The sequence below is a fragment of the Patagioenas fasciata genome, chromosome 3 (assembly GCF_037038585.1).
Source record: "Patagioenas fasciata isolate bPatFas1 chromosome 3, bPatFas1.hap1, whole genome shotgun sequence".
In the NCBI taxonomy this organism is placed as follows: domain Eukaryota; kingdom Metazoa; phylum Chordata; class Aves; order Columbiformes; family Columbidae; genus Patagioenas; species Patagioenas fasciata.
In genome coordinates, this window is record NC_092522.1 from 33,471,668 (window position 1) to 33,486,886 (window position 15,219).

The window sequence follows — 15,219 nt, forward strand, 5'->3', positions numbered from 1 at the left end:
AGAAGGTAATAACAGTATTTCTACTCACCCATCCATTTTTAGTTAGCGTTCATTTTAATCACAGATGCCATCAGAGGTTCTTTCTTAATGTATATAATTATTTTGGCCAGCACAAAAGGTTTCTCTTGACACCCCCAGATGTAGGAGTGGTATAAATATATTCAGTGCTACAGTGATAAGTAAACTCTTTAAAATAACATAGATCTCAGCATACACACATATTCATACGTAAACAGTAAGGCACAGTCAGCATTAGCCTGAATAGAGGAAATCAGGTAACACAGCGAAAAGACAGAAAGCAAGTATGAAATGAGTCTGGATCAAATGGTTTCTACTTCATTTCTTTTTGTCCTGCTCTGACTGGTGTAACTTGTAATTAGTCTCTGCCTGCAGTGGTGTGGTTCCAAAGAATGGTGGATTAAGGAGAAACTCTAGAATTTCTCCGTAACTTGACAAGTTATAACCTGAAAAGCTACACTTAGTCCATTAAAGATTTTTCACAGTGACATTTTAGTGCAGCTAGGGAAATATGCCACTTTGCCATTTATCTTTTTCAGGGCACGGACAGTGAAAAGGAGGTTGCTATGAAGAACAAAATAAAATAGGTTACACGTACAGAAGTGAAGAATCCTGATAAATATACACCACTGAATGTCAGCAAATGTCACTCGAGAAGCCATTTGCAGCTACCAGAACAACCTCGCAAACCAGCAAAAGTAGTAAAACCCGGCAAAACAAGTTGGGTGTACTCACTTCCACATGAATAAGCAATAAAGCTCTCTGAAGTCACACCAGAAAGTTGTTAAACTTGATAGATGAATCTTTTCCAAATTGCTCTGCCGCATACTGTATATGGCTACAAAGGACTACGGACAGTTTCAAGCGAAAAGAAAGAGAAAGCATTGCTGAGAATGCAGCAATTTAATCATTTTTGTTCAAACACTTGTACTCTGCTTTGTATTGAAGGGACAGTTCGAACAAAGGAGTGATTCATAAAACTTCTTGTTCTTCCATAGCGCTGCTCTTTTTTTTTGTCTGAACTTCGTTGTCGGAACTGTTGCCTTGTTACCTTTTCTCCTTTAAATATATTTGCCGCTCTTGCAGCAAGGGTTAGAGTTAAATTGATTTGTGTTTGGTAGGCAGAAATGTTGCAAATGAAAGCTTTTCTGCTGAAAAACTTCTAAAGGTAGCTGACTAGCATGCCATCTAAGTGTCAGTGAACGACCTCTAAGATGTCTCCTATCTCTCCAGGAACATCTGATTTGTAAATCTATGGATCGGCTCCATTTTGGTTTATAGACACAGTGACCTGGGAAAAGTTCTCCTTGTGAAAGCTACAATACTTGAGAGAAAACATCAAGATTCCTTCAGCTTATTTTAATCTGGGCTGTCTCTTTGCAGCCTCTTGAAACACCACTCTTCATTGATAACAAACAGAGTGAAGACCTTTGACTAAGAAAATATCTCCAAGGAAAAGTAGGAGTTCTTAAAATTTCAGAAATTCCAACTGTTTTTATATTTAATTTTCCATTAGTTTCTTCCTCCCAAATTCTAATTTATGTTAGCAAAATCAGAGACAGCCTGCATCATTTTGATTTCATGAGACTCTTATCCCCTGACACCACACTCATGCAAATTTCAGATCAGTTTTGTTTTCATTAGTGAAAAGCAGCAACATGGATCACATAAATGGGGTCATACAGGAATTCTTTTATTCAAAATTTTTCATACATACTAACATACACTGATTGTAGAACCATTTCAGCCAAACTTCTCACCATATGTTCATGTAAAAGCTAAATTTTAAAAAATAATAATAAAAAATTAAAAAAATAAAATCTTCGAAAAGAACAAATTTCTTGTACTTACAGATGCTGTAGATGGAGTGAGGGAAAACCTTCCTTTCTTGGGCAGGATGTTTATACAGTGATTTTTCTTTGTACAAGTCTTCACTCTATTCTTGCAAAACCAAAAGTGATACTTATTAGTCAAGCCAAAGTCTTTATTAAGTTAAATGTAAAACCTGATTTAGAAATGAACAATGAAAATCAGAAAACAAGGATTAAACCGATAGGTTGTGCTCAGCACTGCATGAACTTTCCCAAACCACTCCCTGCCCCCTCCCCCTGATTCTTTGAAAATAGAAGTAATCTTTGAGGCAAAACAAGCATTTGACAGCATCCGCCATCTAGAAGCTCTATAGCAGTTGTGTTGCTTCTTTGGTCTTGTTTTGAATTTCTCTGTCAATTTGAATAGACACAACAGTGTCTCAAGGCATGATGCTCACAAGACGAGAAGGCAAGGACCGTGTCAGATGCAACAAAACGATCTATCAGTTTGTTACGTCATCACAAATATGAGCATACCCAAAAGCTTCTCCTTTTACATAAAAGTGTGTAGTTAAGTGAAAAACACAAGAAAGCTTATTTAACTTTTATATGTGAAATGTAATATATGTTACATAATACTACCCTCAACTTTGTTAAGAAACTCTCATTTATTACATACGTACACATTCATCTTCAAATGAGAAAAAGAATTAGTTTCTTAGAGGACATTTGAAATGGAAAAATGCTTGGCCAAGATGTTATAAAGGAATTATTAAATAAATAGGCAGTGCATTAATTAACTTTGTGAGAAGCACTGAAAAGAAACTCCCAGTTAGCAGCCTTCCTAACCTAATGAATGGTTTAGTCCTTCCTTCCTCCAGCCTAAACTTGAAAGATTCTATCCACACCCCAGACTTGATCTAAACTATTAAATGCAATACAAAAGTGTCTACTGACGTTGGATCAGGCCTGGCAGCCTCCAGGCTTGACCCTGTGGGCCTGCATCAGCCCAAAGCAAGCCTGCTCTTCCCCTTAACCAAAAGTCCCTCTAAGGCAGCTGATAAGGTATGTGCAAAATATCTGGAGCTCTTCGTCAGGCAGTTCTTTGGACAGAGTAGAAATTTTGCCTGAATAAAGCAATACAGGGTTTAGTTTGGTGCGAAGAACCGTAGTTTCTGTTATCAGCGGATTTTGATACATGTGTCTTTCAAAGTAAAAAGAACATGTAGTTCTAAGTGGGGGGGGGATCGGTTTTTTGTCCTTTTTTTATTTTAATGGCTAAACATTGTAATGTTAGCTAAATAGAAATTCTTGTCTGTTAATAGGTTCCTTTAGTTTGTAATAAATAGGAATGCTAATGACTAAAATTTGGTATTTGGTATGCATTAGCTATTGTAAGTCTTTTCTTTACAGGCTTCATTGACATTCAATATGGCAAGCTTCCTTTGAAACATATTTATAAAATAACTACAGTATAATTAAACCAACAAAGCCATCTTTTAAGTAAGCTTAGTAGCTCAGTTTTTCACTCTGTAAGTTTTTTATTTCAAGGAGGAAAAATAGTTATGCTTCAATTCTACTGTATATTTCATTTTACATCTAATATTTCCTTTCCATTTGCAATGTGTGCATATCTAATTCTTGACAACTGTGATTATTAATAAGTGTGCATGAAAAACATGCTTCATAGCATCTTCCACAAGAATTTTTTGTTAATGAGAACTGAAACGTATCTTGGCAGAGACAATATATATAACATTTATATATGTCTGTATATATACATAATTGAATAGCTAATTGTGGTGTAGTTAATACACAAAAATGGATTAATAGATATGGCAGGTAATAATTGAAGTGGATGCTGTTTAATAAATGTAACTAAAATATTTTAATGATATAAAAGCAATAGATAAATAAAAGCAATTACATTTAATTTTGCTTTCAGCTTGCGAGCTTTTTCTGTAAGATTTAATAGATGGGAGAGCTTGTGTAGAAGGCTAATGGTAGAGTCAGTGTTAGCATTATTCATTAGGGTTTCTAAGTAATACTTATTCTGAGATATTTCTCTGGAAGACTAAAATGTTCTTGGTAAGGGTACTTTGATCCTGATAACCCTAATTCATTATAATATCCCCCTCATTCAGAAAATTAAAGTTTACAGAGTCCTCAGCACTTTGAAAATCTTTATACTATTTAGAACCATGATCATGTTTACTAAGGACAAGCTAAAAAGTGATAGCTCACATTATAAGTAAAGTGGAACCTCATGACTGTTTCTTAAACTAGGTCCTCTACAGGCATAATAATGTTGAGACCCCATTTACAGTATGGTGAATAAAAACAGTTGACATCATTGCTATAATCTTTATTTAAAACTGTTACCAAGGTTACAAATTACCATCACTGTGTGCAACAGGTCCTTCTGAAGCGATATCATTACAGATTAACTGTAATGTGTAGGATTATAATAAAAGGCATAAGGGATTATGCACAAGCAAAAATGCTAGAAATAACACAAGTACATCTACATTATACAGTGCATCGCGTTGCGAAACCTCTGCTTTCAACGCTGAAATACACAATGTGGCTTTTTGTTTAATTCGGGCATTTAGAGAGATGTTAACTGTATCCTGAAGTGGCTTTACAGATGTCAGTGAGCAGAGGGGGTAGGGTTTATCTCGACCTGTAAAACTTCTGCTGCTGGAAATGTTCTCACACTGTTTCCACTCTTAGCGGAGCACCTAGTTTACAGGAAAACACACCCGCATTGTGTGAAGCAGGACTGCAGTGAAAGAAAACAGAGTCGGAGGGCGCGGGGCCCGCAGCAGCGCAGACCCGGACACAGGGGCTGAGGCCGAGGCCTCCCCCGCCCCTAAAGGGGGGGTCTCGCCTGGGGTAACAAAGTGGCAAAGGGGAGCGCGGAGCCGCAGGTGATCTTCCACTCGCCAAGGCGTTTGACCACCGCCGACCAGCACCTCAGTCCCCCGCTAAGTCACTCCACCCCGCCCTCAACTTAATGACACAAATCCGGGCTCTTAAAGTCTTTGCGACTGATCGTACTCGCTCATTTATAAATAATGATCTCCATATAGATGCATAACAACAACATACCAGAAGTGTTTGGGGAGAAATCCGATTAAAGTCTATAGCTTTTTTCCCTCCTCTCTCTCCCAGAGCAAAAGTCTTGCCACAGGTCAGCTGCCGCGACTGGCCCAGGCTGCGGGGTTAAAGGGAAAAAAAGGCTCCAGGCGAGCCGCTTCCCCCGGGCGGCCGGTGGGACCCGCCACAGAACGATTCGCCCTACTGGGATGCTGCCCCCAGTCCCTTCCGCCCGCCCGGCCTGGGAGGCTCGACAGGGCCGCCAGCGGGGGCAGCCGGCATTTTGGAAGGAGGGAGACGCTACCCAGGTTGGAGACTGAACTCTGCGGTGGGGGCCGATTTCCCTTCGGCGCCAGCATCCTCTGAGCAGGATCATGGGGCCGTCCCGCTCCGCCTGGACTGGCCCGGCCCGGGGTGGTCGTGACGCAGAAACGTGCTTTCCTTTCCTCTTTCGGGCGATTTAGGGGAACTAGAAAAACAAACACCGAGCCGTTTCATGAAACCGGTGGAGAAAGCTCCAAAGGGAAAGAGAACGGGGCACATCCTTTTAGAGGAAGGACAAGGGTTCTCTGAGGAGGGAAAACAAAAGATGACAGTGGTGGCTGTAACCCCACGATGAACCAGGGACCTCCTGGCCACACTCAGAGACCTAACCTCCCCGGACTTCCCATTACCTCTCCATGACACTTCACTAATTCTCACACAATGGCCAACTGAGCAGTTTAAGTAAAGATATTTTAACCTGAACTAAACATTGTCTCCAGACAATAGGATGCAAAGCAACATCTGGTACCACACATAAACAATGCTGTGCAACAGCATATGCTCGGCGTCTGAAAGTTTATGTCAACACTAAGCAGTCGAGGAGGCTGCCGCTGCTCGGCATGAAATCTTAATAAATGGCTCTTTGCTGCGCTTCCGAGGTGAGCATCTAGGATCCTTCCTGCCGGGGCATCTTCTTCAGCTTGAGGTTGCCTGGCAAGATAACTAAGGATCCCACCAGTGCCTCCTCCCTCCCGCCTTCGGAGCAAACCACCAATGAGAAATGCCACGAGGAGAGCCCATGGCCCGGCCCGGGTACATTACCGGGTTACTCCTTCCCCACCACGGCTCCTGCGAGCACGGCTCGCCCGCCGTGAGCCAGTAGAAGCAGTCAGTGCTAAATGGGCAACTTCAGGGAAGCGCTTCTTTAAGGAGGAGGCTCTAGGCTAATGAAACAACGGGAGGTGACTATTGCAAACAGCTGTTCCTCATACATATTTCATTATACAATCAGATAATGCGTCTTACCACCTTCTCAATTATTCACAGATAAACATTTTAAAGACGTTTTGACATCTGTCTTAGGGCCTGCTATTAATTTAGTAATCACTGGGGTTAAAAATGTATGGGGACTGCAGCTCAAAAAAACTCCGATTTCAGTTACGAGGACAACTTTCGTAAGAGCTCGCCCTAAGCAGCACATCAGGTCAAAGAGATCCCCGAGATGGGGGGAGCACATGATATCCGCCCTGCAGCCTCGGGGAGGCTGCGCCGGCCGCGTCCCGGTACCCCCCGGAGCTCCCGTGGTGAAGCACCGGAGGCAGTAGGCCGAAGTGGGGGAGGTGGCATCTTCCCTCCCAGGCGAGCCAAGGTACCACCCAGAAAAACCGCGTTCGTCCTTTCGGTCGGGCTCCTGGCACAAGCACTCCCGCTCCCCTCCACAGGCAAAAGGCGTTCAGCGTTGCCTCGGCGTGCCCCGGAGGATGACAGCTGCCTGAGCCCTGGCCAGGGCTGCTGGGTGCTCGTTCCCACCCGTGTCCTCCAGCCCTCCACTCAGTGTCCCAGCTGGCCGCCTGGGTTGGTAGGACCGGTCCGGCTGGGGCCAGGGGGGCGGCGGTGGCGGCTCCCGTGACGTCGCTCCCCGCCGGAGCAAAGCCCGCGGGTCCCCGGTCGGGCAGCGAGACGCACTCGTCCCTTCTCAGCTTCAGGAAACTTCTGACACAAAGTTTGTTTCGCTGCTGCTTGGGCTGGTTGTAAAACCGCAAGGATTTAGGGAGCCGTAGCATCTTAAAACTGCCCCTTTTGTGCCTCTTCCTTGGCAATAATCCATTTTCTTACAATAAGAAGCACACTACCCCCGAAACATACATGCACGCGCAGAACTACCAAAATTTACACGCGAACCCCGAAGACCGAGTTAAGCGAGTAAAGGGAGAGAAGCAAATCTCGACAACAATTTCAGACACTTTATTGATTAAATTAAACCATTCAGTGTCTCTCTGCTCCCTTTCCTTCCTCAGGCTACTTCTTTTAACCACAAAATTCACGCACGAGCAATAATCGGCCCCCTTCACGACCCCCTTCCCTCGTGCCCAGGTAAGTAGGTGGAAACGCTTATGTTTTCTCATCCTGATACAGAAGATTAAAACTAGTTTCTCGAGCTGCGCTGTCGCCAGTGACACGGGGCTTTTGATTTGCAGAAGGCGCAGGACCCACACATGAGCCCGAAAAGCGGAGCACGGGGGAGAAGTGGTATATTCAGAGTGCACCCCCCCTCCCCCATCCTCGTCCCGCAGGGACTTGGTCGCCCCTACGCGCCCCCACCCTCGCAGGGACCGCCGCTGCCCACGGAGGTCGCACACGACGGAGGGGTCCACCAACTACCAAAGCGCTGGTCGGCTCCTCTCGACGCATCCCGGCGAGTAACCGGGTGCGAGTGATTTTGCTCTGAAGCCTCAACAGGAGTCCCGGCTGTGAATTTCATTTTAACGATGCTGTCAAGAAAAGTGCCGGTACCCAGGACGGCTGGGAAGGGTAAAAGCCTTACTGCCTTACGGATGGCGAAAGGCAAAGGAGGGTCAGACAGAAAAGGGGATGCTCTGTGACATGCAAACAAGAATTCTTAGTGCTCCCTCAAAATACTACCCGCAGCCGAATGCCTTGCCTTCCATTGAATGCTACATAAACAGCGAGAGGGGTAGTGGTGAACTCCGAGTCTCTGCTTCGGATCTATCTGGAACTCACGATTTCTAAAGTCAGAAACAGAGGAAACCGCGCTGTGAATGTGCGGAGTGGAGACCCTTCCACCTCAGTAGCATTCATTATGTTTTAAAGTGAAGTGTCAGAAGCCTAGAAAAAAACCCGGTGCTGGAAGTTTTCCATCAGCCGCTCTTGAATTTGTCCTCCGCTCACTCGGAGCTGGTCTTTGCCTACCTGGCTCTTGACTCCAGCTGTCTGGAGTCCTTGTATAGTTTCAACACTGTCCTTACAACTGTGTCCCCGCAGAGCCGTCCTGCTCACCGTCCCCACCCCAGCCTCAAGACGTCCTTCGCCCTATTGATTTGCGCTATAGCCAAACAGGGCGAAAAGACGAGAATTGTATTCGACAGATGCTGCTCACTCGTGAATAACAGGTTCAGCACATACGGTATCTCTCGCCATTATCCTGTAAGTTAATATTGAGTAGCAATAGCTGTCTAAATATCAAAATCTATTTATAGGGGATGCAGAGCCATGACCTCCCCGTCTGACCTTCAGGAATCGCAGGCTGGAAAACAGGGCAAAGGAAAAAAAAAAAAAAAAAAAAAAAGGCGGGGTGGGGGAAAGCCCAGAGTTACAATGGTGGTTTGTGCGTGGCGGAGCTGGGCTGGGCTGCCTTTGTTTCGGAATCCTGAGGGGAACTTGAACTTTTAGGACGGCACCGGCCCCGCGGCCCCGGGAAGGAGCGGTTCTGTCCGACTTCCCTGTGTCCCCGCCGGGATTGCAGTATTGTTTCGTCCACTTCTGCCCATTTGCAAAAGTTTTATATTTTTTTCTTTTTTCTTCTTTTTTTTTTTCCACATTACAAAAAAAATAAAAAAGGAGGGGGGGGAGAGCAAAAAGGCAAAACAGCACCAATGACTAAGCAGCAGGTCTTCAGTATGAGCTGGGGGAGCAGAGAGCTCAGCCAGGTGCAGACCCATAGCTTGGGAAATCGTCTTGCATGGAGGGGAAGATACGGGGATATTTTCAGTTTTGCTGCTCGTAGCCTCCCGGGCAAGCAGCAAGGTCGGGGAGAGCTGGACGGTTTCAGACGATGCCAGGGGGTGTCCGGCAAGGCAAGTGTCGGGACCCTAGGCCGGGACCCCGTGGCGTCCAGCGCCCCCCGGAGATCGACCTCCGCCCACTCCTTTCCCTACCGAACGGGGAGGGAGAGAACGCTCTGTAGGGTCCCAGAGCAGAGATCAATATTACAAAACTCATCGCCTCGCGGGGAGTGGAAACGGGAGGAGAATCCCAAAGTACTTTTTGTTTTTACGGAGCCGTCGAGAGCTCCTCCAGTCTGAATTAACAACTGCGTAAAATCAGACCAACTGCGAAACCTCCCTACCCCCGCCCCAGCCCCAGCTCCCGGCATTAATATGGCGCCTGCGAGCTGGGGAAGCACTTTTCTCGATGTTTAGCAGTTGAAATGTGCTCCCTGAAGGTCACACCAGGCGACGTGCCCGTTGGCTGCCGCACAGGGCGAGGGCACGGGCCGGGCCAGCAGCAGCCCTCGGAGCCCCCGGCAGCGTCGCTCCCGCCCTGGCCGCCATCCCACCGGGGACAACAGAGCAGCTAGAAGCACGGGGCAGTCTCCCACAGCCAGATGTGCCCCGGCTCGGCTTTTTCTCCCTCCTATTCTTTTGCTGCGTGTATAAGGGAATCGTACCCAGCTTCCCTTTTTCTCTTATTAAAAAAAAAAAAAAAAAAAAAAACCACCACAAAAAACCGGGCCTTCGAGCGAGTAATTCCTTATGTCTGGAAATTAAAAGGCTCAAATCTCCTATGTGACCCTGTTCAGACACATGGGCTCTGTTAACAGCTACTTTAAAACGCCAGTCTCTGTTGGTTTGGAGGTCGGAGCTACTGTTCTTCAGAAAGAGAAGTGTGGTTCAGAAGGCAAACTCTGTCCCCGGGGTTGTCTGCTGTCTCCCTTTCCGCCGACTAAGTGCACCTACCAAGGGAAGAGAGAGATGTAGGGCTGCTAACAGCCCTACTTAAATGTTCTCTGCTTTCTCCTACCGGGGGCCAAGCAAGGAACAAGCTTCTCTAGCTACCTGAATAAAACGACAAAGGTGATTTTTCTAACCTATTCTTTGCATTAGCGTCCCACTTGAGAAAAGTGTCTGGAAAAAATCCCCTAAACTCGATCCAACACACTTGGCAATAATCTCCTTTTAAATCTTGGGACTTGCTACTACATTAGACTCCGTGATATTGCATTCCAAAGAAAATAGACTGGGTATTAGAAAAGGAATCTCCTCTTCCTAATGAATATTTACCCTGAGGTCATTACATCCGTGATGGTTCTCGCTTAACTTACCTTGCTCCCCTCTTTCTTTGCTAGAGACTGGGATTTCAATCACAATGCTCTCGATTTTAAAGTGCCGTGTACCATTTAATGGCGGGGTGCAGGCAAGGTTAGAATATTATTGACTTCATGCAATATATATAAGATGGATACATTTAAGACTTTTAACTTTTTGTTGCAATGACACGCTGTATTTTTATGAGACACCTATTATGTAGACAGAACCATTGTACCGTAGCTGCCTCACAGTTGCTGGATCGTTTCTATCAGATGAAAGATTTTGAATAGTTTTCTTTCAACAATGCATCCTTTTGGTCTTGATACAAAGAATGTAGGCATGGTATACACTTAAACAGCTCTGTCACAGAGCAAGATTAAATAGAGTATATATCGAATCCTGTCTGCAGTATAATACGCACAAGGAACAGAATGGAGCTCCCTCCGCCGTTGAAGAAGCCCATTAAGGTCTGATGTCCTGGGAGCATCTTCCAGATTTTCCTTATCTGTGATATTCGCTAAGCTGTTAAAAATCTTTACAGCCAGGCTTTAAAATCGGCTGTTTCTCACTGAAAAGACCGAATTTGATAACGGAGTCTTTTAACAAAATCTGCTGCTGGCGCTGCGGTAAAGGGGCAAATCGTGCTCTGTCTAGTTACCCATCTCGGCGGCTGCCTGGACGCTGGTGTGCCGGGGCAGCGGGCAGATCCCCGCGCCAGTCCGCACCTGGGCGGGTTGCTCTGCACCCCCGCAGAGGCTCAAGAGGGGTCCCCGTGCCCCCCCTCATTCCATCCCCCCTGGCGCAACCCCTGGCCAGGCGGGTGGTGTCCGCGGCCGGTGCCGGGAACGGGGGGCAAAGGGGCTGCAGCCCCGGGGAGGTTCCGCACCGCCCAGTTCCCCCCCCACCTCCCCCAGCGCTCATTCAAGCGACTTGACCAAAAGTGCACGTGCTGAGCCCAACTTTCCTCTCCCCCTCTCCCCAGCTTTGTGCTCTCCGCTGATTGAGTCCCCACATTAAGCTTGAGATCCTTTCTAAGCAACTGCTAAGAAGTCAAGAGCATCCTTGCTTGCTTTCTCTCCGTGGCCTTTCATGCCCTCAATTTGTTATTCTACTGACACTTTTCTTAAAGTTAGCGCCTAGCATTGAAACATTAGCGACAAAAGCCCTGGAAAATCTATCCGTCCTCACCGTTAAATCCTCTAATGGGTCAGTGCGTGTCGAATTTTTATTTGATTTCCAATAATCTCTACCACTTCAATATTAAACCTACCTCAATCCAAGCGCCTCACCTATGGAATATTTTTCAGCTTCGCTTTGGAAAGTAGAGGCGCTCAGATTTCCTTCCACGTGCACCCACTAATTTATAAATGAGTGTATACGGCTGTCTTCGGGTATATCTATGTCTCTATATCTGCAGTAACGCTTTCATTTTGTGTCAAAATAACATATCCTGTCACTCCACACCAAAAGTATATTTATCGAATGAAATAGCACCGCAAGCTGCATCTTCTTTATCAAATCTTCATTTCTGTTTTACCTAATCGTTAAATACCTTTTAATTTCTTTTCCTATTTTAAAATATGTATTAGAGTAACTGTTACTTGGAAGTCTTTTGTGTATCTATAGCTCCTTTGATTCATATATTTTCCTTTCTTTTAATCTTGTTATGCGAAATTACATACACATTTCTCAGGAAATCCAAGGAGCGTAACTTTGTTAAATAAAAACCTCCTAATCCTGGAGTTTTGCAGCAAATACTATTTTTTAAAAGTACACGTTCCTAAACCATGTTTCTTGCATGAAGTTCCCTAAGTCCTCTTCACTTTATTACGCGGATTTTGTGAAATGATTCTTCAGCACTCTGATTTAAATAAGTTTTAGTGTGAACCGAGAATGAACATTATCCTCTAACCTGAGGTCAAGTGAAGGGTGATTTACATGACAAAGAATAATGCCCATTTTGTCCAATATGAAACAACTTCACCTTCGGCATCATTAAGAAGAATTTAGCACTTTCAGGGCTTTGGGAGTTGGGTTTTTTTTGGTAAATAGTTTGCTATGTATAGCGTAATTTCCCTTTTATAAATCACAATACAAAGGCCAACTTCTTGTGCTCTTGAATTTCGGAATTATTTTTATAGCCTTAAGTAGAGCGAATTTGCACCTGCTGGTATTTAAACTTTAACATACTAGCTGGGAAGGACTTATCAGCCCAGCGCACTGCCTCGGAACAAATTAACAATCTTCATTAAAGTAAAGGAAGGGGAGGGGGGAAGGGGACAGGGAGAGATACGACCATTTAGGATGCTGTTCCGGATCTCCCCGATCAATGGAGGTTCCGAGTGGATCATTTGGGATCCTTCTAGCAGTAGAATTACCGCTTTATTCCCCCTCCCCCCAACACACACACTTGTTTCCAAATTTCTGCTTCTTTCCGGGCACTTTAACCCTCTCGATACCTTCTTCCCCTCTGCCCGGAGCGGTACCCTGCGGTGCAAGGTTGCGAAGAGACAGGGGCACTTCAGCTGCGCTCCTGGGGCTCAGCCCCGGCGGCCTCCCACTCCCGGCGTCGCACATCGCTTTAAGAGAACTTCGCAAAAAAATCAGATTGTGCTCTTGGTTGTTTCTTCTCTCTCTTTTTATGGCCATTTTCGGCTGAGTTCGCTCCCTCCCCTCCACTCTGTTTCAGACAGACAGACACACACACACATATACTACAAGCGCCCGTGAGGAAGTGAGCTTAATCCAAATATCAAACTTACCATCCGGAGGATCGTGCCTTGAAAAAGTTCTGCTCTGCTAAGTCTCCGAGTTAGAGAAACGACCGTCATCCCTCATTAAGAACTCAGGGCTGGGGAGAGGGGCTGCAGGCGGAGGGCCACGGGCGGCTAGCGCAGCTCCCCTGCTCTCCCCACCCGGCTTTGCTGACTCTGCGCCCCGAGGGGCGCGGGGGACCGAAACCGAGACCTCCTTCCCCGCAGGCGGCTCTGGCGCTCTCGGGACGGGGACGTACCGGGCACCGGACCCAGGATTTCTCCCGCGGACAAAGGCGTGCACACCTAGGCGTGCCTCCGCGGGGGGATCCGCGGGCTCCCCGCGGCGGGAGGGGGGCCCGGGGCAGAGGCCCGGCCGCCCACCCGCTTCTTTAGCGGGGGTTGGGTGGGTGTAGTGTGCTTGTTCACAGCTACAGCGGGACAGTGGGAGCATTTCGTGTTTACAACCGGCTCCGTCTTGTAATAGTGTAGTTCGAGCAACGCTCCTGTGTGTCTTAGGCTCTCAACTGGAGCTTTGCTCAGTCATTGAGAGCAATAGAAAGTATATGGAAATCAATATATAGACAGTGTGGAGGGTAGATAATGGATTCGAGGCAGTGAGTGTTACAATCTGCATTATGGGCTTCCTATTGTTTAGACTGAGCACAAATTTCCAAAGGGTGAAGTGCTGGGGGTTTTTTGTTATTTATTTTTCCTCTCTCTCCCTTCTTTTTGGAAGGCTTTGTGTGTATGGGGGGATGGGGGGTGTTAAATCCTTCTGCCACAATTATCAGACTACCCCCGCGTTCCCGCCCGCCCCATCTGATTTTAAAGGTAGTGCTTTCACGGCGAAGCTAATGACTTTCATTTAATTGAACATGCCCTGATGTAGCGGATTGTTCTCGCAGCCCTGCGCCTTTGTTGCTTTTGGGGGGAAATAAAGCTAATCAAACCTTTTGTCACGGCCGAATTCTCCCTCAGGGTCTCCCAAACATTTGTTTGAATAATTCACCTCAAGAATTGAAAATACTAATTGATTTTAAAATGCTAGCCCGGAGGGACAGGGAGGTGGGGGATTGGGGGAGCCTGGAAATTAGAGGCGAAGAGCAAACGTCTACCTGCCAGCGGCGAAGCCTCCGCAGTCGCTGCCCTCGTCGGGAGTCAGGACCGGGGCTGGGTTGCGCCCCCCCCGACGGACTGCGGTGCCCTCGCTGCTGCCGACCGCAAGCTCCGTCCCCTCCCTCGGCCTCTTCTCCCCCTCCCCGCCGCCAAACTGTGCGTAGTCACCTCGGTGCCGGACGCTCCGCCAGCGGGCACGGCTGCAGGGCCGGCGGTGGCAGGGGTGGGCTCCGCCGGGTGGGGAGGGTATCCCGGTCCGGGCGCCTCGGCCCCATTCAGAGAAGAATTTTGATGCGATTCATTAGAAGTAACGAGTTGACATAAGGTAAATCTACATCGAGGGGGCCTTTCTTTGAGTGCATGGGGAAGCTTCATTAACCATCGCTAACAAGGCGTGCAAATGCTCTGATTGGGTAGCTTTCTTGTAACGCCAGGGCCTTAGCAGGATGCCCACCTAATGAGGGTCACTACAAGAGACTGATAAAATATTCAAATTTTCCGTCGCACCAGGAACTTTGTACTAAAGGAGAAAGTTGAGGCAACTGTGTGCTTGTTTACCTTGGGAAAGCACACTCTGGGGAGAAGGCATCTAGCTGTGACATCTCCATCTCCCAGAGAAGCCCCGAGTTGGATGCTTGCTGTTTTTTGGACATTTATTTGTTAAATTCGTCGACAGATTTCACCCCCTTCTCTCGTTTTCCCCAGATCTAATTATGTTTCTCCTGGCTTTAATGCGTTGATAAATAAATAACTTGTCTGCGAGGCTCCGTGCTTCTTTTTTTCTTTTCTTTCTTTCTTTACTTCTTTTTTTTTTTTTCCCTTGAGGAAGAATTATTAAAATCAGCTTGATGGTTCTAATGATACGTCAATCATTTCAAAGTTGCTGCTTGTTGCTAGTATGTCAGCCTCTGTACACATCACTGCTACTTTCCTCGCTGCCGCGTTTAAAGGCTGCCCCCTCCTCCCCCCGCAATTTGTTTCTTCAAGTTTTCATTGCTAGGTTACGATTTCTAATTAGAGCTAAGTATTTCACTTAATATTTAATTTAGACGCCCAGCACATATATCATACCTAGATCAGTCAATCAAGTGTCCCTTGTTGATAATG

The 15,219-nt window shown here is 46.3% G+C and overlaps 1 long non-coding RNA gene across 14 annotated transcripts in view; it reads right to left on the reverse strand.

Moving 5' to 3' along the window:
• The window catches only part of LOC139827539 (uncharacterized), a 36,814-nt gene that overhangs the window by 19,951 nt on the left and 1,644 nt on the right, over window positions 1-15,219 (reverse strand). For 2 of the 14 annotated variants that reach the window (XR_011738247.1, XR_011738246.1), the window contains exons 1-3: window positions 14,281-14,482; window positions 1,870-1,959; window positions 754-866 (exon numbers count right to left, since the gene is read on the reverse strand). This is a non-coding gene — a long non-coding RNA (uncharacterized lncRNA). Of the gene's footprint in view, window positions 1-753; window positions 867-1,869; window positions 1,960-13,002; window positions 14,087-14,111; window positions 14,245-14,280; window positions 14,839-15,219 lie in introns of those variants that run through there. The other 12 variants (XR_011738241.1, XR_011738233.1, XR_011738234.1 and 9 more) reach the window with 12 other exon arrangements.